Consider the following 26,640-nt stretch of genomic DNA (forward strand, 5'->3'; position numbering starts at 1 on the left):
TTTTTTTTTTTTTTTTTGGTGAGGGGGTGGCTCTTATCAATATTACTGCAACCAATTTTTTTGTACCTTTATTTTAGTGAAATTTTGTATCATTGTCTTTCAGATTAAATTCTAAATGTGAAATTATGGACTCAAAAGCATACATGTTTAAAGTTTCGATACACATTTTCAGACCATCCACCAGAAAACTGTACTCACTTACAGTTTCTCCAAAGTATGTGAAAATTTCCGTTTCCTCAACTCTTGCAAACAGAGGGTTTTGTTTGTCTTCTTAATCTTTTTTTACTCTGACCATCTTTGTTGTTGAATATCTTGAATATATTTATTAGCTATTTATATTTTGTCTTTAAAGAATTGATTATTTTTTATCTTATTCCATCTTTCCCCCATGACACTGTTACCTTTTCCTAGTTGATTCATAACAATCATTTTTCTGTTGCGTATTAATTTTCTTCTCTTACATATGCACATATTTATCCAGTTTGTCATTTGTCTTTCAACCGGAAGGTGGTAGAGGAGCTGCAGTATAGGTTGGGCAGAGAAGGTCTCCGAAGAGGTGACATTTGTGCAGGGATCTGAGTGATGAAACATGTGAACAGGTGGGGAAGAGTTTCTAAGCAGAGGGAACAGCTAATGCAAAAGCCCTAAGGCAGGAATAACCTTGATGGCTCTGTGTGTGATGGTTAATGTTATGTGTCGACTTGGCCAGGCCATGGTGCCCAGATATTTGGCCAAACACCAGTCTAGATATTGCCAGGAAGGTATATTTTTTAGATGAGATTACATTTAAACCAATAGGCTGAGTAAAGCGGATTACTTTCCACTATGTGGGTGGGCCTCATCCAATGCATTGAAGGCCTTAAGGGAAAAAAGACCCATGTCTTCTGAGGAACAGGAAATTTTTGCCTCCGATTGTCTTTGGACTTGAGCTGCAACATCAGTTCTTTCCTGGGTCTCCAGGCTGCTAGACCCTGCAAATTTTGGACATGTGAATTTTCACTATGTAAATAGCAGATCGTAAAGCAAGACTAAAATGGCAGCACTGAAGATGGGAACTAATGGGTAGCTTTGGTAGGTGTTGAAGGTACTGGTCGCAGGACTTGCTCATGAATTGGGTGTGAGAAGGGAGGAAAAGGATAGAATCAAGGGACGTTCTTCTGATAGGCACTTACAGTGCCACTTACTTAGGTACTAAGTAAGATCTCTATGTTACCACTCATTTTCACAATAATCATTATCACTTTATATATGAGGAAAGCACGACTCAGAAGAGCTCAGTCACTTGCCAAGGTCATGCGTTTATTAGGAAATCATGTTCTTAGGTTTTCTAAAGATTATTTGAAACCACGATAAGCAAATAGTTTTCAGTGCATTTCTATTTTATGACTTGAAGTTGGGGCTCAGAGAAAAGATGGGTTGTTGCAATATTTTAGCATCTTAAGGTCAGATATAGATCAGTTTGTTCTACTCAATAGGGACATAACCTTCCTGTCATCTTAATTTTCTTATTCTTTCTTCACCTCTCTATCTGCCAGTGACTCTAGTTAATTCTATGTATTTAATGGTTACTCAGTTTCTATCTATTGTTTAACACTCGTTTGGGTGGCTAGAAGGTTTTCATAATGATATTGATGATATGTCATGGTAGGAAGAAAAGCAAGGAAACCTTTGGTGAACTCTGTCATTTTACAGCCATCCCCCCTTATCTGCAGGTTTGCTTTCCACAGTTTCAGTTACCTGCAGTTACAGTTACCTGTGGTCAAGCATGGTCCAAAAATATTACATTTCCCCAACCATCAATATCATCTGCTCCTAACATCCTATCATTCACATCATCATGGCTGGGTGATCCAGGATCATCTCAAAGCGGGTGATCCAGGATCATCTCAAAGCGGGTGATCCTCCTTCTGATGTATTGTCAGAAGGTCAAAGTAGCCTAACACTATGTTACATGCCTATGTCATTCACCTCATTTCATCTCACCATGTAAGCATTATATCATCTCATCACATCATCGCAAAGAGAGGTGAGTACAGCACAATAAGATATATCGAGAGAGAGACCATATTGACATAACTTTTATTCTAGTACTATATTATTAGTTATTGTGCCTAATCTCTCACTGTGCCTAATTTATAAATTAAACTTCACCATAGGTATGTATGTGAAGGAAAAAACTTAGCATATATAGGGTTTGGTACTCTCGGTGGTTTCAGGCATCCACTGGGGGTCTTGGAACGTCTCCTCCATGAATAAGTGGGGGCTGTTGTGCACATATTATTTAGTCCTGCCACACTTCTTACAGAATCTGTAATATCACCCCATGTTATAGAAGATTAACCAGAGGTTTGGTGACGTAACGTAACTTATCTCAGATTACAGCACTAAGCAACAGCACAAGCAGGACACAACTAGAAGATATGCTACAACACTTTCCACCATTTCATCCTGTCACTGTCTTCTTCTTTTTTCTACCTTTTCCCTAGTATTTCTGCCTTTTGGTTGTTTCATCCTACCTTTCCTGTTTACCACTGGAAATATACCAAGGGTGCCAAAAACATGTATACACATGACTTGTATTCATTCGTCTTTTGCTATCGGTATATATTATTACAATTTTAATACAGTTTTTTCCTTTCTTAAAATGTGTATACATTTTTTGGGGCACTCTCTGTATATTAAAAACATTCTAATTAATAACTCACCAATGACATATTACTCCAATAAGAGTTTGTGTGTGTGTGTGTGTGTGTGTGTGTGTAAGAGAGAGAGAGAGAGAAAGAGAGAGAGAGATTGATTACATGTCTATGACAGTGAAGTTTACTTTTTAAAAAATGCCTAATGGTGGAGTTTCAGGGAACATGGTCTCTGTTTATGTAGGGGGAAACCTTCCTGGGACTCTGAATCATAAGGTTAGGAGGGACTTTTAGTTATTTATAAAGTCTTCACATGTTAAAACCACCATCTTCCCTAGAGATGCAATTTTTATACCACAGGAGCATTTGAATCTCAAAGCCAAGCTTGTTTCACGTCCTTTGCTTTAGTATGACTTCAGTCCTGGTAAGACTTTCCCTTTCAGTTCATCTTATTTATTTATTTACTTTCAGTAATGACTTTCCATCACTTTTGCTTGTTTGAGTAGACATTCTCAGGCTTCCCCTCTGTGGTTTCCATTATATATGATGGGCAATAAGGTTGTTTGGGAATCACTCTACAATTCTAGTGTTTCCTTGAATTAAACACCCATCTGACTGAGGCCTTTCAAAAAAAGGGGGGAGAAAACGTTCAAGTCTTCACATGCTCTTTGGTGGATTTCCAATATAAGATACCTTTTAAAATAGACTTTTAATTCATTTATTGTTGAGTCCTGGTAATTTTCTAGGTGACCTCGGTGTGTATGAGTAGCATGGGCCAAGAAACTGTTTTTTTCCGGCTTTCAGACGTCAGATTGCTTCCTTTCACACCTTGGAATGTCAGAAATTTGTTAACTTCTTTCTCCCTGAGATGTTTTTCTCTTGCAGTATTATTATGGTGACAGTGGCATTCTGTTTACTTGTTGCTGAGTAGTTTTCCAAACTCAGTTACAATAGAAATAAAAAGCCATTTACCCCACACACCCCTTCCCCCACCAGTCACATCAACAATAAGAGTATCAACTCTTGAAACCATTTCTGTCACAAAGAAATTTTATGCGCACCTTCTCAAAGGCTAGAGATTTAATACCAAAGTTCATGGTGACATTTGTAAGGTTTGCCTTAGGGTAAAAACAGGGAAGTAAATTCCCTAAAAATTCAGTTTAGCCACTGTGTCATGGATACATGTTGATACATAATATGTTTTATTATCTATTAAATTCCATTATCTATTAAATAGCAGTTTGACAGGAGGTTATGGGTTTTATTAAACAAAAGCCATAAGAGATTGGCTGGCAGAGATCTGCTCATGGAACATCAGAGCTCCCTGCCTCCGTTCCCCGGCCTCACTTGCCTTTAAGTTGGAGCCATTGACCAGTTTTAGCAAATGGGGTGTCAGCAGAAGTGATCTATGCTACTTTCATGTCTGGCCCAAAATGTTCTTTTATGACTGTTCACTTCTCTCCTCCCTTGCTGTAGAGGCTCTGGGAGCTGAGATGGAAGTTGCCTAGAGAGAGATTCCCTGCAGAAAGTTCTGCATTGGACTTCTGAGCAAGAAATGAACCTTAGCCATGTCCAGCCACCCATATTTTGGGTTTTCCTCGTTCCCTCACCATACCGTAAGTTAACCTATTTGATATTTTTCAAATGTGTTTAATATCAGAACAATTATTGAAATTTTTATCAAGGTTCTAAATATTGCCTCGGAAACTATCTTAGATGTAAAGATTTTATTTCTGCAATCTTACCATTCTTATCCCAGTGATTTAGACGTATATCTGGAAAGCTTTGGTTGTAGTGTTTGGCAACTCTCTGCAAAGTATTCCCATGGATTTTGAAATGCTAGACAGCCCCAACACTGTGTTAGCTGAGAAGGACAAAATGTAGAAGCAGTTTGCCTTCACAGTTACGCATTTTGTGTAAAATACAGGGTAGGGGGAACATTTATGAATATTGTGCTGGAGAAGCATCATTTAAAATTATGGCCTGTAAGAAAGTGATAATCAGTTTAGTTCAAATGGGTCTTTGGAAATGAGTTCTGATGATGTATTCCAGCTCTTGCCGCTACTGTCACACTCCTACCCTCCTCTGTAGGTACAAGGAATTCACCCGTGTGGGCTGCACCCCATAATTCATTTCTGTTCTCAACTTATTCTTAAAACATAACTGCCCTGTATGTAATTTATCCGGTGAACACCTAATAAATAATTAGTGAATTATTCATTTGCTTATCAAACATTAACTGAACACTTTTTGTGTGCCTAGTGGAAATGCCAATGGTGAGTTACATACCAAGTAATTACTCTGTTCCATGGATATTTATTTCCTTTTTCTTTTTAATTGTTTCCTTGGAAATTATTTCAAACGTAGAGAAAAATTTCAAGAATAGTACAAAGAGTTCCCATATACCCTTCACCAGGTTCCCCAGATATTAAAATTTTACTACATTTATCACTCTTCTTTCTCTTTTTCTGAACTTTTGGGGAACAAGTTGCAAGTAAACATGTCTTTTACCCTGAAATACTTCAGTGTTTCCTAAAAATAAGGGTTGTCTTGCATAACTTCAGTGAAATCATCAAAATTAGGAAATTAACATTGATTTACTACCATTATGTAGTCCAGTTTCACAAGTGTGGCCTGCCATCTATGCTTGTAAATAAAGTTTTATTGGAACACAGTCACATTCATTTGTTTATGGATTGTCTATGGCTGCTTTCTTCCTACAATGGTAGAATTAAACAGTTCTGTCAGAGAAGATATAGCCTACAGTACTGAAGATATTTACTATCTGACCTAGAGAAAAAGTTTTTGACCCTCGATCTGATTGATAGATCTTATCAAATTTCATCATTTGTCCACAGTGACTTTTATTGCAAAAAACCACACCCAATATACAAGGTTTCTAATTTAGTATCCCATCCATGGTCACATGTCATATTATGCCTCTTTATTCTCTTTCACTATAGAACAGTTTTTCAGTTTTCCTTTATTGTTCATGACCTTGACATTTTTGACAAATATGGGCCGTTTATTTTGTAGGCCATACCTCAATTTAAGTTTTTCTGAAGTTTCCTCATAATTAGATTCATGTTATACACATTTGGCACGAATACTCCAGATGTGATGTTGTGTCTTAGACAATGTAACAGGAGACACTTGTCTATTTTTCCCATTATTGGTGATATTAATTTTGATCCTTTTGGTTAAGGTGGTATGTCAGATTTTCTCCCTTGCAAAATTACTGTTTCCCTTTTTGTTTAATAAGTGTTTTGTGGGAAGATACTTTGAGTCTATGTATCATTTTTTTCTTATCAAACTTTCACCCAGTAGCTTTAGCATCCATTGATAATTCATCGCTCTAACAGTTATTACTATAGTGGTTGTCAAAAGTGAATTTTAAAATTTCTTTATTCCTCTACGTTTATTTGTTTGAATTTTATTGATAGAAAGACCTGTCCCTTCATCTTGTCTATATCTAAATTTATCTATCTCATCAATCAATCATCTAGCCATTCATCTAGTCATCCATCTATTTATTTGTCAATATGGACTCAATGGATTTTTAATTTTGTTTAGTGATTTATAATCTATTATTAGCATTGCTTATTTTGATGCTCAAACTGTTCCATAACTTTAAAAAAAACAATCATTCTTTAGGGAATAACTTGAAATACTAGTGGGCAAGCACTGTGTCTGTAGAGCCAATTGCCTATCATTGTGCCTGGAAATATTTGGTACTCAATAAACATGTGTTGAATGCAGATCCTAACTGAAAGGAATGACTCTCTAAATGTTGAGTGTTAGACATTGTGCTAGGATTGGGGAAGACATATTTTGGAGTAGTACTTCAGTACTCTTTACATATTATAGTCAGCTTGAGTGGAAACCATGATAATGCTTGTCTTTTGTGGTTACTATTTTAAGAGTAGTGAGGCTTAGGTATTTTTTTTTAATTTGTTTTAATTTTTCTCACTTACTTTTGAGACTCTAAAATACCTTTATAAGAAACATGTTTTTCCCTAGACACAGTCTAGTTTTAACTCAGTGGGAAGCATTCTGAATTCCCTCGTGGTTTAGAAACTCCTTAGTTGTATCTCAGTACTGGAAAGTGATTATCCCTAGGGATTAAGGAAAGGCTTTTAAATGAATCTAGAAAAACTGATTCAAAGTAAAAACAGTTGTATGTATTTTCAAATCTCTATTTTCTGAAATCTATAAAAACTAATCACAAGAGTCATTCTAAGAAGTCATGTTCCCTGATACCACACCACCCCTTTTCTGCCTCATTTTCTTTCCTAATTTGCCAACCAGGAAATAATTACTGGTCGCACTCTGAATTTTGCTGTTACGGTTACCATTTGTGATTTGGCCTTGAAATCAGTGAATGGGTTGGGGTGGTATGGGCCTGTTTGGAAATAGGACTGTTGCTTGAGATTGTCTGTGCCTGGAAGGAAGCCATGAGTAGCAAAGAGGAAATAGCTGAGGCTAGCTTAGAGGAAGTGTAACGCGCGATGTTTTCCCTAGTCCTAAATGTCAAGTCTTTGCTTTTACTGTCAATAACTTGATAACTCAGATGATACAACCTTAGTAATTCATTTCCTTAAGTAAGTGGCTTATACAGGCGTGATGTGTATTTGTTTGCTGTCACTGAAGTGTCTGACTGGGCTTTAGTGGGACTTCAGATGGTCAGTTTGTGTACCTCTGTGAGCCTCTGTCTACCTGTTACGCTCCCCAGTCTGGGAGGTAGAATTGGGCAGAGGTTGATCGTCCCCTTGGTTCTAAGGCACGGCAGAGCAGAATCAGTAAGTTTAGGTGTACAATTAAGCGTCCTTGCTTTCTGATTAGCTCATGAACTGCCATTGGGAGTAAAATTGGTCCATTGTGTCTCAGTTTTGGAGATCAGTTATCTGAGGAGGTAACAGCACTTCTTTCCTTAGAAAGAGAATTCTAAAAGTTGCTCACTCTGTTTAGATAGCTAAACCCAAGTTATTCTTGGGAGCAACACGATCATCAGATATGTGCAGAGCAATCTAGAAGACATTGTGTGGAGTATCATGCATTTGTTACTTTTCCCAGGAAGGTTAGGCTTTGTACTTAACCCAGTGTCTCCAGCATCTGTCTGTTAGAGCTCCGTTTAGTGTCTCAGCTGCCCACCCTCTGCCATCTCTCCCCTACCCGCCCCCCCTTCAGCAAGAACTGCGTCTCCCTTATGTGTGTGTCATGTGGCACATCACATAAATGGCTGTACCAGATTGTGGTGAACCTTGGGAACTGCAACCCAGGTGGGAGATAACCTTTGACAGGCTCTCTAGCAGCCAGAATGACACAGGGGCTGCCGGAAGCTGCTTCCAGCAGGCTGAGTCCTGAGGAGGAGACGATAACAGCAGGAGAAGCACCTGGTAGCCGCGGCCCTTCAGCCAGGAAGAAAACAGGATCTGGAATATAAACAACATCCTCACAACACACACGAGTGCACAGCTCACACCCGACTTTGTTGGACTCTGTTCTTTCAAGGCTCTCATGAGAATTTTTATTGAAACAGGAAGGTGGTCATGAGATGAAGCAGCATTTCACGATTTCCAGCAGGCATCAGACAAAATTTTATTGTTGCTCTTTTATTTTGAAACACATGAGTCTGAGCCACCATGCCGTATCTACAACGTGGAACTTGTTTTTAGCAGGATAAAAATTTAAATCCCTTGGGACTAATGCTATTTTAAAGGAAGTGATGTAAATTGAAGCAAAACAAAAAGGGTTTTGATGGTGTTATCTTTCCAAAGCATCTCTTCTGAAGATGTTACTTTTTTTAAACACCATATTGACAGCAAACGATGGCATTGATTAACTGTTCACTATTCCCGACATTGTGCAAGGTGCTTCAAGTGTGTTATCTCACTTAATACACGGGGAAGCTTATGCACAGAGAGGTGAGGTCGGTCTCCCGATGTCTCACAGCTCATAAGTGAGGGCTGGAAGCCAGGGAGTCTGGCTCAGCGCTAGCTCACTTGTGCCTTCCGCTCTGTCCCATCTGTGCTATCCTGACTTTTCAGTAGGCAGTGTATTTACATCCATAATCTTCCCTAAAGGCCCTGCAATTGGTAAATGAAAATTGGTGATCACTATGTTAATTTTATTTATTAAAATGATCAATCTCCCTTTAGTTGTAGATGCAAAAACCAACGAAATTTCATGCCCAAAGCCATTTTCTTATAACAGTGCAGCGGTTCTCATGGCGTTCAGTCAGTGCCCTTATATGGTTAAGGGTCAGGCCTAAGATCTTTTTTCTATAAATGATCAAGAAAAATAACATCTCTACGTTAGAGCCTTTCTATACTCGCCTTGTTTATTGCAACGGAAAGAAACTAGGAAGAAAATGAGACGAGGGTAAACATCAAAATAAAATGCATCACTCTTGCCTCTGAATAGGCATAACTGTCAACAGTTTTATAAGAACCTTTATAAAGGGTATCCCTTCTGCTTCCTGTTCTTCAAAGCAGAGCCCTCCTTACAGCTTCAGTTGTTGCTTCCCTTGGATTGCTACTGGCATTTCTGAGGGGATGTAAAAATATCTAGAGATTAGGCTTTCAGAAGTAGATCTGTCCTGCCATCTTGAAAATGTACCCACCTACCTGGGCTAATTTGAAGGCTGCTATTTCAGCAAATAGCTCATTTTGCTAAAAGGAAGTTGGGGAAAATAGCTCAACATTTTTCAGCCTGGTGGTAAGCCCTATCTTGTCATAGTCATCTTTACATTATTAATTTATTCATTCATGCAGAAAATATTTATTGAGCACATCCCATGGACCAGCCATTGTTTCATGGCTGGATGCATCAGTCGATAAACACTGTCCTCCAGAACCTTACACCCCAGTGTGTTATTAAGAGGTCTGTATGTTATAAATACTTAATAATGGCAGACTGAAACAGCAAATGATGCAAGTCGACAACAATAAAAATATAACTGTCTTGTTCAGTTTTAACTGGCATTAGCAGTGGGCCAGGTACTTTACATGTATTAACTTCTTCATCCTTACCAGAAAACCTTATGTAGGTTTTAACTTACAAAAATGGATAATTTTATGATTCAACCAAATGTAATTATTATTCCCACTTTAAAGATGAAAAAAAGCATAAAGAAATTGACAGGTTTCCTCAACAAAGCTGATAAAAGTATTGGAGCTGAGATTCAAATCCAGGTCTCCAGACCCCAAGACCACACTCGCAATTACAATGCTGTACTGAACCAGAAAGGCAGAGCTTAAAATTAAATATGACCAGATGAATAGGAGATTATTTTAAAAGATTGGCAGCTGTTGATATAATCACCCTAGATGTTAATACAATATGGCTAGCTCTCATTGGCTTAATTTGATTTTCATCATCATCTTCAGATGACAATAGCATTCAGCCCTTACAGTTATTTCCAGATGCTGAGATAAGCCTTGGAGGAAGAGCTTCCTTTCATAGTTAACCCCAGTGAATCATTTCTCCTTCTCCCTATGATCAGGAATTATTTTAAGTACCGCCTTCCAGGGAATGCCGTGGGGGTTGACATAGATGGCTGGTCATATTTTGCAAGGTTTCCTTAACTCATCGACTCTGACCTTCCCTAGGGCACATCAGTAAGTCCAGTCTATCTGCAAAAGGGTCCTTGTGACTTGTTTACATGGGCGGGATATAACCAATCCTTGCAAAGAGTTAAGGAGCCTCAGCTTCCTGCAGGAAATCTGTGACTGAATCCAGGACCTGGAGCGGAAACATTAAGTGTATCGTGGGAGAAAAGGAAAGCAAAGTGCTAAAATTGTTACTCTGAACAGAGGATATTGGCGCATCCTGCAGAAGACTTCCTGTTTAGCAGTAGACTAGAAAACAAGATGAAAAACACTCAACTTCAATGACTATTGTGTAAATAGTATATTTCCAAACTTTAGTTACCTTGGCCAGGGCTAACTCACAAGAACTCATGGTTTCCCAAGGTGGACAGTTGGTAACTGAATCACACCCAGCCTCTCATCTTCCTTGTTTTGGCAGCTACACCAAACCTTTGTGTTCTTCGTGTCGGCTGTTCCTGGGCCTGCACTGCATCCTAGGCTGGACTTTCCCCTGGAAGGAACTTCCTTTAGCTTGTATGAAATACTCTGTAGATGGATTCTGAGAGTGTAAGTTAAGTACTTTGGTTCCGACTATCCTGCCTCCATAGGGGCAGGCTATTGATCCACTGGTTGAGCAAAGAGCAAGAAACACTGATGGTTACATGAAATCAAGTGACTCTTCATGCTTTTCACTCCTGAACGCTTTCAAATGGAAAATAAGACTAAATTCAAGAAGAAAAATTGGAGTTCTAAATTCCTGTATTGAAAGTTTAAGCATTGGAGAAAATTTCAGCTATTTGGTCAAACACATCCCAAATGGTGTTATGTTGTGCTATGTGTTATATTGTGACAGGAAGTTATTCTGAATAAAGACCTTTGTTGTTTTTTAATTTATTTGACTAGATTGCTTTTTACAAAATAATGTAAAAATCATTAAAATGGGAAAGAATGGAAAGCTAATGTCTTCTAATTTATGTTAGCTGTCTAGATTTATAAGTGCGTCTATATAATGGCTGTGCATGGGCTGTTTAACTGTCTTCCATCTAAGATGTCCTTTGTCTCCCCTTCCTCTCCTTCTCTTCTTTCTCTCCACCCTCCAAATTAGGATGGCCTCATAATCATTCTTTTTTTCTTTTCTGAAATTTTCTGATTAAAAAACACTAGCAACAAATAGGTAGATAAAGGTAGAGAAGCATTGCCATATAAATCAATAAAGATGAAAAAACACTTAATCAGCAGTATGTCTAACATTCTGTTCTTTCTCTATTCTTTCAAACACCATAGATTTGAACATAAACCAGCATTTGAAGACAGCAGTCTGATTGTTTTTTTAAACTTGCAGAACAGGACAGTTTATTAGAAGAAAAAATACATTTCAAAGAAGCAGAAGCGGGCCCGAGCAGTGGAGAATGGCTCAAGGGCCATTATTAGAATAGAAAGCACACTCCACAGAGTTTGGAGCGGGCTGAGCAAAAGCAGCTCAAAAGGCGCTGACTGGCAAGGGCTTTTCTCTAGAATGGGCTGTTCCTCTCTGGGCGTGGGACCACTTGATTGACACCTGTGATAGCCAAGAGGTTATTACCTCATCTTTTTAGACTGCACATGTTCCTTCTCAGAATTCAGTCTGTTATAATGATATTAATGAACTTCTGGGCATATGTATGATATGATAATGATGGTATAATGAGGCCCGGGTGAAATGAAGGTCGTTTTGGCCTTTAGACAGCAGTCTGATTCTGATGGTACCACTTTTGTAAGATAATATTTAGTTGCTTCTTAAGACCCCACTACATAGCTCTCTCTCTATATTTTTAGTTCTTAGGAACGCTGTGATGACTTATAATAATAGCAGGACTACCAATAACATTCCCAGTTGTTGAGTTCTTAATGTGCTTTGCACAGTGTTAAGTACTTGGAATAAATGCTGTTATCTTGGCCAAGTTCAGTGTCAGCTACATGTAACTAACTAGTCCATTGCTGACTGTTACTTTTGATGGCCTCATCAGAATTATTACCGCACCTCTCTGCCCTACTTCTGGTGGCTATACCTTGGACCATGTTGTCACTCAGTGTTGCTCTACATTAGAAAATCAGAGGTCCCGCTCTGACCCTAATCACACATCCTCTGGCCGACTCATTCTTTGGTCTCATTGGGACCCTTCGTTTTTTGAACGTCTCTAGTGTCTCTCTGTGAGTTCGCTTTGGTCTTTATTTCCCTTCCCACTTCATTGCCCAGTCCCCTAAATACCTCTGCTCTGGTGGTCTTGTTGTCGCTTAACCTCAAGTCCACAGGACTGTGTTGTTAGCATGTAGTTAGTCCATGCAGGAGGCCTGCTTTCTTTAATGTTGTTTATAGTATTTAATTATTTTCCCCATCTTTCTCCGCCCCCAGTTCCATATTTTTCTTGACTTAGGCACCCACTCTTATATTATGGTGTGTTCTCCAAATCCGACTTCTGCAGACTGATTTTGACTTGAGTGTACCCAACTGTTGCTGTTCCCTCTACCTGGATACCTGCCTCCAGATACCTGGAGAGCTTCCTTCACTGTCTTTAGGTCTCTAGTCAAGTGTCACCTCTATATTGAGGCTTCTTTGAGCACCATATTTAAAATGGTAACCCCTCTCCCCCAACATTCTTACCGCGTTTTCATCTAATTAGGGCTTATTGCGGTCTAATGTGCCATCAGTTGCCTGTTTTTTCATTGCTGTATTCTCAGTGCCCATCACAATGCTTGGCACATGATAGGTTCTCAGCAAACATTTGCTGAAAGTATGAATAAAGATTTCCCAGCAGTGGATATCATTGCACTTCCTAGTTTTGCCTGGCGGGTGTGAGGTGTATCTCATTGTTTTAATTTGCATCCTTCTGAGCACTAACTCTTGAGGGCAAGCACCTCTCCATATACTTTTTACCTGTTTGGATTTCCTATTCAAGGAAAGGGAGAGAGAGGTGGGGGTGGGGTAACAGGTAGCAAGTGGAGAAGGTAACTTTACAGACGTGGTGGCAATACCTGTCCTCCACCTGGGAGGTTAGAAGGATTTCCTAGATGGAAAGGGGCATTTTTGGGGCTGGAGAACAGCGTTTGCAAAGGCTTGGAAGCGTAACAAAGGAAATGTGCTCAGGGAGCACTGAGTGAACAGTCCTTAGTTTCTTGATTCTTCTAAACCTTAAATACTCTAAAAGCTGCGAACTTTCTCACTGCGGTTTCCACACTGATGAGGGTTTAGGGTGGATAGGAGAAAGGGCTTCCTGCAGTGATCAGTGGAAAAGGATTTGCTTTTCAAACATTCGTTCCTCTTAACTGATTCTTTTGTTGCAACATCAGATAGTATATTAGTTTCCTAGGGCTGCTGCAACCAATTATCATAAACCCAGTGGCTTAAAACAACAGAAATTTGTCCTCTCCTAGTTCTGGAGGCCAGAAATCTGAAATCAAGGTGCTGGCAGGGTCACAGCCTCTCAAGGCATTAGAGGAGACACCTTCCTGCCTCTCCAGTTTCTGGTGACTGCAGGCCTTCCCTGGATTGTGGTCACATAGCTTGTATCTCTCTCCCTCTGTCTTCACATGGTCACTGTCTGTGTCTGCGTCTTCTCTCTTCTTATAGGCATTGTCAGTGAGTTTCCAGCCTGCCCAATCCAGGATGATCTCATCACAAGATCCTTAATTACATTTGCAAAAACCCTTTTTCCAAATATGGTCAAGTTCACAGGTTCTAGGTGGTTCTATCGTTTGGGAAGAGGTCACCGTTCAACCCACTACAGATGGTAAATCAAAATTTCCCTTTGCTAATGATTTATATTTAAGGATAGATTAAACAAACAAACAGACCCTCTTGTTTCATCATTTTTAAATTTCGAAAAGTTTAAAATTCTAAAATGTTTAATTTTAAGTGCAACTTTGGTCAGGTCCCTTTCCTAAGCAGCATCTTAGCAGATCATCTCAGACAGAAATCAAAAAGTCCACCTCATGGCATAATTGGTCCTGTGACTAGCTATGTTAAATTGACATCTTCGAAATACAGCATGGTTACATTAAATGTCAAACTGTGGTCTACATTATCACACATAAATGCTTTATTATATTTTACTGTCAGCACATGCTCGTGGGAAGCCCATTGCCCTTCCTCATCTAAAGAGAATAAAAAAAAACATACCAACATCTGAGAGTTTTATGTGGGATATCAAAGACTGCAAACTCAATTCAAAGAAACATGAATGGAAATTTTATGGGCTTTCCACGGGACTTTTATCTTTGCTTCCTTTGTCAATAAAGAATGACTGTCCTAGAACTTGATTTTGTTGCTAGACCCCAGTTGTCTTTTCTTTGTAACTCGAGTTTCTCTTCTTTATCAAAGCCTTTGGGGGGTGGTGACTCACTCAGTCCATAGAATGATAGAATTGTACCCACAAGGTAACATAACAGGCATTTGGACAGATTGAAGCTGCTTTCTCATTGGAAGCGAGAGAGCTTTGAGGCTTGCAGGAATTCTTTTTACCATTGGAAACTTATGATTTTAGGTGTTTCCTTAAAAGAGTCCAAGTTTACAGGATGCAGGAGGGAGTATATTCCATTAGAGTCTTCCTGTGAGTGCTGAGCACCTTTCAGTTTCTTCTTCATCATTGTCATCATCTTCATCGTCATCTTCACCATCGTCATCAACACTGTCTGGAAAATTCTCTTACCGAACCAATGGTTGACAATCATGTTATCCTGTCCTCCAAAACAAAACAAAAAGAAATGCCTTAGAGAAAATCCAAGTGGATTATTTGTTTGCTTGCGCTATTTCTCTCTGTGTTGATTTCATGAATATATTCAAAATACCCACTGACTCTAACGCATATCAAATCACGATCCCAATTGGTCTCAACAATGTAGACCCAGGCTGGCCCTTCATTCTGTGCCCCTCTTTTTCTCATGTTATAATAGCTTCTTATTACAAAGGTAGAAGAGTATAATGCCTCGGACAAGATGTTTGCTAACTTTTAAGAAGGTAAGAATCGTAACTTTCATGCAAAGTTGACGTGAGAAGCGTACATTCTGAGGTAGGACAAGTTACCTCATGCCATTTTCTCTAGACTTTCTAACTTCTCTCATAATTAATAATCCATTGTTCACTGACTCTGAGAAAGCAGTCCCTGGGTGTGAGTGTAGCAAAAAATCTCTCCTTAGAAATCCTCCATAATTCAGGACAGAGTAGCTGAAATTCAGAAGCTGGATCTTGGTGCCTGTTACCTAACTAGTTGGCACACAAAGATTTGTCAAATCAAAGACAGGCAGGCCCTCACCAGTCAGAGCACTGAGAAGCCTTGTAAATCCAACTTAAAGTTCTACAGACTTAGATACCATGTTTTTCCATGGGACAACTCTTCAGAGCAGTTTGACTGCTCTAACTCCCTTCCCGACTTTCATCATTCAAAGTCTGTGAGGCTGATATCAAGTTCTCATGGAAGACTTGTCATTTAAGCATCTGGAAAATTGAGTTGGGCAAATGTAGAAGCTAGGTGGCGCTGGCTGCCCCAGGCTGCACAAGATCAACTTGTACATGTCAGAGCATGCCCTGTGTCCGTGGGACACAGCTGTGAGATCTTTCTTCAGGCGTCTGATATTGGATGCAGTGAGCCTGATTTGAAACAAAAGAGAAATGTAGACATCCTTGCATGCTGTCAGAGTGCTCCCGAACATTACCCATTCCTTCTGATTTAAAAAGGAAGACACAGAAAGCACAATTCATATTTATCTATTTTCTAAATAGATTCCTGTTGGTCAGTTGCGTTTCTAATATTCTGTTTGATCTTTTTGGTTTTGCAATCACCACTGACTAGGAATTCCACAGGAAAACCAGAGGTTCCAAAATAGCAATCGGAAGAGAAGCTGGTTTCAGTCCCTTTTCCATTAATGCCTATTTTCCACCAACCGCATAACCTGTGCATTTGGAATATTTTCCCAATAGTGCTGGCTTTCATAAGTTATAGTGCCTGTCAGGAAATAAAACTGCTTTGGTGGAAAGACCAAAATTATAGCTGAGAACACAGGAATGTCGAACCAGCCTTCGAAGTCCGGCAGAATGGAAGAGAACAAAGCTGAGCTGGTTCAAGGAGGCAGGTCTAACAAAAGTAGAACTTTTTATGAATTTCTAGCCACATCTTCTGGTCAAATCATCTTCTACAGTCATTTAGCCTGGGCACAGGAGATAGAAACCTTACAAATCGGGTACAGTTTTCTGTGTTGTAAATGCTTATGGAAAGTGTTTTATAGGTAGAAATATCAAATCACATTTAGATATACATTTAATAAATTCCATTTATTGAAAATAATACCACCACATGAAAGTGAAAAAGTCATCAAGAATATGCTTTTCGTTAGTATTTCCAACTGTTCTGAAAGATACAGAGCATAGTGTATGTACATTTGTAATTGTGACGGGTTTCATACACAAGAAAAGGCAGAGTATGCTGTTGATTTTTTTGACATATTCGTAAATATGTCTTTATTTTATATGGACAGTAAAATGTTGATACTAATGAATCACCAAGTACAAACAGGCTTACAGATTAGTGAGGGGTGGGGTGAGTGTCGTAAACATTTTTTGCATGGGTCTCAGAGCTGCTGGAATCTTTGTTCCAACACAAGTAGCTCTGGCTCAGATTAATATTTCTACATTCTCCCCCTCCATAAAAGGAGCCTGTTGAAGAGACTTTCTTTTCCTGAAAAAGTGCACGATTCCCCTTTGTTCTTCTTTCATCATTTCCCCTCCTGCACTTAACCAATGTACACTTTCATAAACTCGTGTTTCAACCTAGTAGGCAAGGTAGTGACGGAAGAAAAAGGGGTTGAGAATTTCAAGTTTACTCTTGCAATCGAAATGGACTTCAGCCTCATCTGAATAGAAATGACCAGTGTAAACTCACACAGGAGAAAATAGGCTCAAAAATGGTGGACAACTCCTTCATCTTGTTCATCACTTTATTTCTGGCACCTGGTGCAGAATTCGGCCTATAATAAGTGCTCCTTAGCTAAGTTACTTTTCCGTGTCTGTTTCTACATTCCAAAGATATGAGAGCCTCTGTCACCATGGGCTGAAAATGAGATAGTGTATCAAGTAGTAAACCAATAGTATTCAGCACCAACTATATGCAGAATTGTATTAGAAACTATGGGGATTGCATAGAATGGTATATTAATCCATGGTCCCTAAGAGGTTACCTATAAGTACATAACTACACATTTGGAAGAAGATGGTATATAGCACATTGCCTGTCAATCTGCCTCAGAATCTAGCTGTGTTTCCATCTCTAATCTGGTTAAGCTCGCCAAATGCCACACAAGAAACCACAGAGCCAATTTGTATTCTTGGATAACTGTGCACAATACCCACTGACTTTCTATGGGCAGGATTTTGCCAATAGACCTCATCTGTTGCCAGTGCTTAAAGGAAGTTAGGGATGAACTAAAACTCGGTCTGTGTTCCCAGGGTAGTGCCCATGAGCCCATGAGGTCATGGTCACATCGGCACACTTGGCAAGTTCAGGACACTGTTGTTCTAGCTTTAGAATTAGTTTCAGTGACTTGTTTAAAACGCATCAGATATTAAAGCAAGTTCTCTTACTGTGTTTCAGGGCTTTCTTTCCCTCCCCACTCCGATGTTACAAGTTTTGTTCTATGACAAAGCTCAGGTCTATGTTAGCTGTCTTTTGGGTCTCCTTTTTGATATCATGTTGTAGCCTTTTCTTTTTGGCATAAATGCATTCGTAGCTAAATTATGGAGTAACCAGAATTTGTCAACCTCAGTAGTACTGACATTTTGGGCAAGATCATTCTTTTTTAGGGGGCCTGCCTTGTGCTTTGTAGGGTGTTTAATAGCATCTCTGGCCATTGCCACTAGATGCCACTAGAACTCCCCCTCCCTGCAAAACTTGTCTCCAGATATTGCCAAATGTCTGGCTGCGTCTGGTCAGGAGGTGCCACCTGTTGGGAACCACTGACATACCAACATTATTTTTCCGCCTGGAACCATAATACCATTACTCAATAGCCACAAGTTGGTGAATGGATTTTTCCCTTGTATTTAACCAAAAGCCCATGTGAGAAAAATAAAACATTATTCTTTTTTTTTTTCCCTAAGCTGAGCCATCCTGCCGCCTGTTGGTTGCTCAGCTCAGGCCAGGAATCGAACCGCTGTTGCTCAGAACTCAAACTCTTGAGCGAGCTCTTAACCAACGGAGTCACTCAGCCGGCCCGAAGGAAAACAAAACAAAACAAAAAAACAAAACAAAACAAAACAAAAGAAGCGTAGATCCTCACAAACTATTCCTTGACCAAGAAAATGCCTTGGGCGTTTCTTCCCTCATTCACTCTGTCCCCCTCTCATACATAGCTGCTTTTAACAATCTAAGGCAGACGTGTGACAGACTAGTAGCAGAACTTCTGGAGAGTTCCCTGGCTGCAAGGTTATATGAGTGGTCTTGACACGGGCGTGCGTGGGTGACTAAACTTTTAGGTGTATCTTCCTGAGTGGAATTCCATTCTGCTGCCTTTCCTTGCTCCTGAGGTTGCTTATTATTGAGGTGACAGGTGAAAAGAAACTACTGTAAATGACTTTTTCTTCGATTACTTATTGGTGTGTGTAGAGAGCGGTATTGGTGGGAAGAAAGCAGCATCACAGATTGAAAAGACGAAAGCCAAAGCAGACGCTAATGGGTAGATGGTTAGATACGTTAGTGCAGTTGACAAAGCAGGAACAAAGCCATATCAGCTGTTCCCTGGATAGTTCAAGATCATCTTCTGGAAAACACTTTTCGAACTTGCATGGGTGATTTCCAGGGATTCTTCTATGCTTGCCCCAAAGGTAATCTTGGATCCTTTTTAGAGGTATGACAGACGGTATGTCTCCACTCTCACTTTAAAAATAAAGCTTTAGGTAAGAAAGGAGAGAGGTCAGTTTTTCGTGGTTGCTGTTTTTTTACAGGCTTTTCTGACCAAAGTGAGTGGAAATGGCTTTGAAAGATTGGGGGCAGGGTGGCTATGTGCCTTTTTGGTCTGTGCTGGTCTGTTTCCTCCCAGTCCGTCGTCGGAAGCCTGGAATGCTGGAGGACGTGGAGATGGACAAGGGAAGCGAACACAAGGGGAGAAGGTGGGGGCTGGAACAGAGCATTTGCTGACCAGTGTCAGTTGCTGTTATCTCGTATATTGCTCACGAGAAACCTGTGTTTATTCCTGTTTATACTCACAGATGAGTAAGCCGAGGTGAGAGATGTGAAACGTGTTGAGAGGGAGAAAACCAGGCAGTGGCAGAGTCGACATTCACATCCCCTATTGTGGGACCCTAAGACCCATTGCCTTTCTGTTACACCCTGACGCCCCTGGGCGAGATGAGGTGTGTGTGGCATCAGCCTGTCTTGATGAGGAGAACCTTGTAGGTAGGCATCGGCTTTGATGAGCTATGAAATGTCAAGCCGGTGGATTATGATTACATGCTGGGTGACTGCCAAGAAATGTGTATGTATTGGTTACAGTGGGGTACAGAGTGTAATACTTGATTGCCAAAGATGAATTAAAGTATGTGTCTGTTTTTTCCTACTTAAGCAAAGAAAAGGCTGATTAAAGTACATAGTTACATAAAATCTTTCCAGATATGTTATTTTCTATTTAAAGAGACCATTCAACATTTTATTTGTGGTTCCAGAATGTTGTTTCACAAACATTTTTGAACCTCATAGTGGCTCTAGACTGTGTTATAGAGGCTTTGCTGAGGTGAACTGAAGTGATGAATTATTTAAGAATTGGTAAAACAGAATTTTTTTCATTATGTGTCTTATTTATAGAATGACATCTCCCCATTCTTGGGACTGTGGGTCAGACCTTCAGTCTTGTTAGGGCATGTGCTAACATGGTTATCGACAGCGCCATCCGCCCCATGGATGCAGCAGAGCCTGGCTCTGGGACCACCTCTCCTGTCACCTGCAGAGGGAACACATCTGAACTCCTTAGTGATGCTGGTCCCCTCCTCCCACTGCTTTCCTCATGGCGTTGGTGACAGGAGTCTCTGGGCTGGCCATGGAACATGCTTCTTGGTGGGTCTTCTGAACTCAGTTTATCCACTCCAGCACGTCCATGCCCCTCAGGTTCTCTGTTTATCCCTCTACCACCTGTCAGGGCAGCTCAGGCATGTCTGCATTGCCGAGAGCTGATCATTGCTTCTAAGTGGCTTCTAAGAGCTGTGCCACCACCGAGTGTGTCCAGTTGCCTGAATCGCTTGCTGGGCTATTAGATGCCTCTTAAATGCAATGGAATCATGCTTATTCAGCTTTTGCTCATGCAGCCTCGAAATCACACTGTGGGAGGACTGTCCTGGCTCCTGTTAGTTCCTGGGTGCATAGTTCTTTAGTGCCCTTATCAGACCCAGCCAGGCTATGTTGAGATTTCATTCTAGTTATTATCAGCCCGGAAACCTGGAGACGAGGTGTAGGCAGTGCGGTGGTGCTCTATTAGTTTCCTATCACTGCTGTAACAAGTTACCACCAACTTAAGTGACATAAAGCAATATAAATTTATTATCTTACAGTTCTGAAAGTCAGAAGTCCTAAAAGCAAGATGTCAGGTGAAGAGAGCTTCTTTCCTGGCCTTTTCCAGCTTCTAGAGCCCCTGGATTTCTTGGCTCATGGCGCCTTCCTCCATCCCCAAGGACTCAGCATGGCATTTGCAAAGTCTTGTTCTCTCCGGCTTTCTCTTTTTCTATTGTGCTCTCTGTCACCTCTGCTTTCATTGCCACACTCTTTCTCTCACACTCACCCTCTTATTAGGACACTCGTGATTACATTGAACTCACCGAGATAATCCAGGATAATCCTCACATCTCAACGGTCTAACTTAATCACATTTGTAAAGTCCCTTTGCCATGTAAAATAATATGTGGACAGATTTTAGGGATTAGGACGTAGGTATCTTTGGGGGGCTGTTATTCCGTCTGCCACAGGTACCTATTGCTTTATGGGAGAGGAGCTACAAGATGCTCGCTCTCCTCAGAAGAATGTCAGGCGGCCTGGGGCCCGGGACTGCCCACGCCCCTCCTCTCAACCAGCATGGGTGGTGGGCTAGCCAGTCCAAGTCTTCATCTCATTGCCTATTTCTATGGATTGTTCCTGGCCCGATTTTTGTCATTCCAGGAGTCTGGGAAGTTGATGCCAACATGAAATAGTCTGGAAAGATGGGATTAAACATGAGTGAAACATCTGGGAAGATGCCATGTGAGGGAAAACAGGGAGGGAGATGAGGTGAGCTAGAAGAGCCTTCAGCCCATGAAACAGTCTGACCCTGAATGGTAAGAAGAGAAGCTCTAGAATGCTCTGTAGGCTACGGGAAGTTCAGCAATGGTGTCAGGAGCCCTCAAGCCAAAGTTGGCCGTCACAGGCGTCTCTGTCTCCAAAGAGTGGGTTTGCCTGAGTATCCATGACGCATTCATCCTTGGTCGGGAGCAGCAGCCGGTGGGAGGTACAGCCTTGGCACAAACATGTCACTGGATTCCAGAGCTCAGCAGATGGGGCCTTTGTTCAGTGATCCTCCTTGTATTTGAAGATCTGTGATTAACAATTGCATGTTGCCATGACACTAGTTTGACTTTCAAACATTATGAGATAAAACTGAGACAAATCATGTAGTCAGAACATTACCACATGAGTCTTAAGAATGTAGTTGAAGTACTGCAGAAAAGTATGAACTTCCTTGGAAGTTAAAAGGAAGGAAAGTGCACAAACATTTAGGAAAAGAAAAAGGTTATGGGCATTTGTAATGGATACTGAAGGATGATTAATATTCTACTGGATTGATACTGGCTGAGGGGAGAAGGCGTTCCACATGGAACACGCGGCTGAGCAGTTTCAGGAGGAGGATAATACGTGGTGTGTCTGGGAAGAGTGGGCGGTCCAGTGGACCCAGGGCGTCAAGTGTCTGCAGGAAAACAATGATGGATGTGGTGAACTAGGGTCATATACTATGGAGGACAAGGAAGGGTAGGGCAGGTAGGCGTTAACGCAGCCTTAGGGAAGGAAAGGGTCCTGAGGGAGGAAACAGCAAGTGAGGAAGAGGAGGCACTTTTGAATGAAGATGAGGCCTCAGAGAAAGGAGTGAGGATGAGCTGTATTAACGGATGACAAAGCTGGGCTTGTCATTAGATTTGAAAACCGTCTAGGAATTGTGAGACCAAGGTATTAAAATTATCATTACTAGAGTAGCTTATTCTATTGGGGAGTGATGGTCAGAGAAGAGTGGAAGGGAAAACTGACCAGTTGGAAGGTGAGGGGCAGGAGGCGTCCTAGCATTCTGTAGACTATAGCAGAGAAGAAAGAGGCAGATGTAAGGAAGTGGCATGAATTACTGAAGACGAGATGTCAGGGTTAATGAAGCACCCCGTTTCTGTGTTCTCAAGAGTACAGCATTTATCACGGACCAACCAATAATTACAATAAGTGTGTGATAAGTGCTATCTCCCCTGGCAGATTGTGAATGCCTTGAAGACTCATTCATCTTGGTAGCACCAGAACTTGGTTCAAAACCAGGACCATATAAATATTCAGTGAGAAACTAAGGAATAAATGAGAGAGGAATGGGGATCAGGAAATGAAAACCAGCATCAATCGAGTACATACTGAGTGATAAGAACTCTCAGGAACTTTTGCCTTCATCATTTCACTCATTTTACAGCAACCTTATGAAGTAGATGCTATTCCCAATTAAGAAATGCAGAGATTGAGGCTTTGAGGGGTTAAATAACTTGCCCAATTTCCCATCACTAGTAAATGGCAGAAACAGAGCAGGATGCTGGAGCGGGTGGGGGATGGGAGCAGAAGTTTCCTTCATTGAGGAGGGCTTTGATGTGGTGTTTAAAAAAGCCTGGTTTTGGTTAACACTAGGAAGTTAAAGGAGTTTGTGAATAAAAAGGTACAATTTAGTGGTAAGACAGTGGACTTTCAGATGATGCAGTGAAAATGAGGCTGTGGAGTAGTGAGGAGGGCTAGAATGGCCCAGTAATTGAGGAGGGGTGAGAGAATGGAAAGACACAGCTGCAAGAACGCGTTGGAAAACATTGGGTTTATGAACCATTTCTTTGACATTCCTTTCAGTTGGTTGAGGAAGTCTTAACACAGAATATAAAACAACAGAAAGCCCAAGTTATGTTATGTATTAGTTATCTAGGTAACAAATGACCCCAACACATATGTTATCTCACAGTTTATGTGGGAACTGCGACTGGCTTAGCTGGGTCCTCCAGTTCATGGAGTCTCAGAAGGCTTCAGTCAAGGTATCAGCTTGGGCTGCAGCATCTCAAGGCTTAACTGGGACAGCAGCTGCTTCCCAGCTCACTCACAGTACCGTCGGCAGAATTCAGCTCCTGGCATGCTATAGGACTCGAGGGCCTCAGTTTCTTACTACTTAGCCTCTTCATTAGGCTCACAGCATGGTAGCTGGCTTTATCAAAATGAGCACATGAGAAAGAGTAAGGGAATGCCAGCAAAATGAAAGTCACGGGGTTTTATAACCTACTTTTAGAAGCTCTATCCCATCCCTTTTGTTAGTTAGAATCAAGTCACTAAGACCAGCCCGCCCACAACATGGAGGCAGGGATTACACAAAAGTGAATACCAAGAGGCAGGAATCACTGGTGGCTATTTTAGAAGCAGCCTACTACCAAGTGATTTGCTAGAGACAAGATGCTCTCTTCCACAGGAAGAATTAGAGGTGCAGTTGTTGGTGTGGAGGTTAACATGAGAGAAAAGAGAAATAGGTTATGAATTACTTGGATGTGTAAGAAAATTGAATGATTTATTCAGACTCAGATTTATCTTTCTGACCCACCTTCTGCAAAGGGCTTACTGGGAAGTAGTTACCTGCAACCTCATCTGACCCTATTTCAATTGAAGTGTTGGTTAGAACCTTCCAGTGCATCCTCATCTGAACATTTGACCACAGATTTGAAATTTTGTAGTTTTTCAATGACAGCTCTACTTTAACAAATTGTATCCAATGATTCAATAAAAAAAGGCATTTCTTGTGCTTCTGGAGCCTCAGTTAAGTTTTGAAACACACGTTCTATGACTGGACAAATCCCCCCCCCCCCATGGTCTTCAGTGGTCAAATAGCAGTGATGAGATAATGTCCTAAATACACTGATGGGCTGTTGCAGGATTCAATGAGGAAGGATCCATTCTTATTAATGAAAAAAGACACTGTTTTTATCCTCTGAAACCCAGGACCTTGCTACTGTGAATAGCAAGGGAATTTTAAAGGTCTCCTACATCTCTGTTGAGACAAATTCAGTCAAGACTCTCCCTTCTCATAAGGGTGCCAAGATAATTTTAATGGTAAAAGAGTAGTCTCTTTAACAGATGGTGCTGGGACAACTGGACATCCACATGCAAAGAATGAAGTTGGACCCCTGTCTCATACCACATACAAAAATTAACTCAAAGTGGATCAGAAACTAAATACAAGAGCTAAAACAATACAACCCTTAGAAGAAAAACAGAGGAGTAAATCTTTGTGACATTGGATTAGATAGATAATAGTTTCTTAGATATGGCACCAAAAGCACAAGTAACAAGATAACTTTGACTTCATCAAAATGAAAAACTTTTATGCTGCAAAGGGCACCATCAGTGAAAAGATAGTTCATAGATGGGGAGAAAAATATCTGAAGATCGTGTAACTGATAAGGGACTTGCATAAAAATATATAATGAACTCTTAAAACAACTCAGTACAAAAAGACAAATAACCCAATTTAAATGTGGGCCAAAGATTTGAATAGATAATGAAGATATAGGAAAGGCCAATAAACACATGAAAATATCCTCAATATCATTAGGCATTAGGAAATACAAATCAGAACCATAATGAGATATCATTTCACACCTACGAGAATATCTGTAATGAAAAAGACAGACAATAAAAAGTGCTGGCGAGTGTGTGGAAAAATTGGATGCTTATACCTTGATGGTGGAAACCTGAAATGGTGCAGCTGCTTTGGTAAACAGTTTGGCAGTCCCTGAAAAAGTTAAACATAAAGTTAGCATACGATTTGGCAGTTCTGCTCCTAGGTATGTACCCAAGGGAATTGAAATCATATGTCTACACAAAAATTTGTACATGAGTGTTTATAGCAGCATTATTCATAATAGCCAAAATGTGAAAACAACCCAAATATCTATCAACTGATGAATGGATAAAGAAAATGTTTATAATGTATATAAACATTGGAATATTATTTGGCCATATAAAGGAATGAAGCATTGATACAGGCTACAGCATTAATGAACCTTGAAAATATTACTCTTAAGTGAAAGGACCCAAACACAAAATGCCACATATTGTAATTCCATTTATGTGAATTTTCCAGAATAGGCAAAAATCCACATGGAGAGAAAGTAGATTAGTGGTGTCTGGGGTTGAGGGGAAGGAGGAATGGGGCATGACTACTAACGGTTCTGGAATTTCTTTTTTTGAGGCAGAAAAATGCTCTGCAAGTAGATGGTGGTGACTAATGCACAACTTTGTAAATATATTTTTAAAAACCCATTGAATTATACACATTAAAAGAGTGAACTTTATGTTATGTGAATTATATTACAAAAAAAGCTGTTATTAACACAAAAACCTCTCCTCTTCTAACTTGAAATTTTTTAAAAAATTACTTTTATTTTTCAATTACAGTTGACATTGAATATTACATTAATTTCAGGCATACAGCATAGTCGTTAGACATTTATGTAACTTACAAAGTGATCCCCCCAATAAGCCTAGTACCCACCTGACACTATACATGGTAATTACAGTATTATTGACTATATCCCCTATGCGCTACTTCACATCACAGGGGTGTGGCCAGTTTGAACTTCTTAATCCCTTCCTCTTTTTCACCCAGCCCTCCAACCTCCCTTTCATCTGGCAGCCATCAGTTTGTTCTCTGTATCTTTGAGTCTTGGAATTTAATAAACAATCAATAGTCTGGACCTTGGTGTAGGTGCCTATGAACACATTTTGACCACTTTAAACGTTTAGCCATGGGCATTCCATCATACATTTCTTAGTTAAATTATATTATATCCTGTTGGATGTATCAGCCTCTACAAGAAAACCTATCACAATAACCTAATTGCATATCATTCAAAGAATAGTAGAGTTCCATTCAGCATGGCTATACAGGCCAGAAAAAAATCCATTCTTTATCATTTCAGTGTTTTGAGTTTTCATTAACATTTTGTTACTAAAGATGAGTAATCTGACAATGTAATTAGATGAGATGTTAACACTTGTCACATAAAATGTCCTAAGAAAAAGCTCAAATTGTAGCATCCCATCCTCTGAATTCTCAATTCTGTTTTTAAAAGTAGAAATAATTGCTTCTGAAACATAGGATCTGAT

Source organism: Hipposideros armiger, unplaced genomic scaffold, assembly GCF_001890085.2.
Source record: "Hipposideros armiger isolate ML-2016 unplaced genomic scaffold, ASM189008v1 scaffold_562, whole genome shotgun sequence".
Classification (NCBI taxonomy): Eukaryota; Metazoa; Chordata; class Mammalia; order Chiroptera; family Hipposideridae; genus Hipposideros; species Hipposideros armiger.